We start from the raw sequence: 2,246 nt of genomic DNA, 5'->3' as shown, positions 1-2,246 counted from the left end.
GTTTCTCTCCTTTTTATTCTCTCTCCCTCCATTTCTCTCTCGTTGCCTTTCCCTTTCCCCATAAATGTTATGATCATTTTATTTATTGTATTTTTGGGGGGTTTATTTTATTTCTCTGGGGGGCGGGGGGGTCGTCATCTGAAGGGTTTGTTTTGTAAGAAGTCATCAATGCCCCATGTCATGCAAAATATTCCAACTTCCAAGATACTGTACTTTGATCCAAACTTGGGGGAGTGTTTTCAAATAAAGGTCCTGTATTTGCAAGTACACATCCTAGCCAGTAAGTGGAACTACAGTGTTTTTAGTTGTTGTTTTTTATGTGAAGGGATTCTCACATGACTCTGCGTCTATGGTAGTCTAGCTGATGTCCCAACAGTATAAATGGCTGATCCTATGTGGGGTTATTGGTGATATTGCTGTATCTGGGTGGGTTTGAATGAGGGGATGGGTGGGGATGGAGGTGTAATATGTCCCAAGACGGGTCCCTTCTCCCGTGTCCCAAATAAGTGTTTTGTGTAATGGGTTTAACCTGTTACTTCTGTCTGTGTGTGATTACATGAATGAGTGATTTAATTAATGAATGGATGAACGAACTGACAAATCTTACAAAAGTGTGAGTAGTGGGAGAGCGTGGATACATTTTTTAAATCAATACCCCTTATGTTTTCTTAAAGTGAAGAGCTAACTGTGTTATTTTTGTGTTTTATTTTCCTGGCACGAGTTGATTTTAATTTGTGATCCTGATCTTTATGGCCCTGCACAAGGGTCATACCACATCATTGGTGGGAACAGAACGGTTGTGAAGTGGATGCAGGAGAGGGGGACAGAAAGAGGGACAGACGGAGAGAGAGCGAGGGGAGAGAGACTGTTTTTGTTTGTTGGTATAAATAATTCAACTCATGAATAAAGTGATGAAACTGCCATGGTCTCATGTTATAAAGAATGGAATGGGCACGCACACCATCAATTTAAGTAGTATCAGGTGTGAATGGCACTAGAACATAATCTGCATTTATTGACTAGCGTACTTGACTGTTTTGGCTGCTAGTAGCAGACAGACATCTCATTTATGATCAACTTAATGAGGAACATTAGAACTTGGTGTGTTTACACTACACAGGCCTTTAGTTAAAGGACACACCAATAAGTAGTAATGGCATTTGTTTGTTTTATGTAAATGAAGTCAGGATGGTAGTAATAAGGCAGCTGACGGCAGAGCAGGGGCCAGAATGCCATAAGGCACTTAGGTTATATACAATGTTTCCACAGCTGATTCATCTGTGAGAAGGCCAATGAGCCATCCATCAGGAGGAGGGGTGGCGCTGATTGATTCATCTCTCTCACGATCCTCTTCTCTCCCCACTGGCAACTCGAGATGCAATCTGCCTGTCACTCATGACACCATGCTTTATGGTTCTGAGCTTGAGGAGACCGTCACCATGGAGGGCTGACCAATGTGAGTAGCTTCCTTTCCTCGTCACTTTTTATGCCCACTAGGAAAGGATACTACTGATGAAAGCAGTAGGGTCAAATAAGTCCACTAGAAAGAACATTTTAATCAAATGGAAACAAATAGTCACTTCTACTTCAACAAATGTAATGTAGAGTTAAACCCCATTGACCACAATTTGAACTGTAGTAGTATCTGACATATACTACTCCTATCAAAGCAATATTTAAATAGTTATTGGAACCATGCAAATGTCAGTGAAATTATACCTTGCTTGATGAAATTACAGATGGCGAGCAAAATGGAGGGTGGTGGCCAGGTGTCATTGGCTCATGAATAGGCGGGCATTATAGGCAGGCAGAATAGGCAGATCATAATATTCTTAATAGTTTAATCTGCACATTTGATGGTGTTGTCAAATGAAGTATTCCCCCTTACTGTTTCTGCTTTTAAGAGCCCAGTTGATATCTGGTGAGTCACTAGAATATTCACCTCAGATATGTTACCCTTTAACTATTCCATAACTACAGTGAGGGAAAAAAGTATTTGATCCCCTGCTGATTTTGTACGTTTGCCCACTGACAAAGAAATTATCAGTCTCTAATTTTAATGGTAGGTTTATTTGAACAGTGAGAGACAGAATAACAACAACAAAATCCAGAAAAACGCATGTCAAAAATGTTATAAATTGATTTGCATTTTAATGAGGGAAATAAGTATTTGACCCCCTCTCAATCAGAAAGATTTCTGGCTCCCAGGTGTCTTTTATACAGGTAACGAGCTGAGATTAGGAGCA

This window comes from Coregonus clupeaformis, unplaced genomic scaffold (assembly GCF_020615455.1).
Source record: "Coregonus clupeaformis isolate EN_2021a unplaced genomic scaffold, ASM2061545v1 scaf0731, whole genome shotgun sequence".
Lineage (NCBI taxonomy): Eukaryota > Metazoa > Chordata > Actinopteri > Salmoniformes > Salmonidae > Coregonus > Coregonus clupeaformis.
This window is presented reverse-complemented; position numbering follows the sequence as displayed.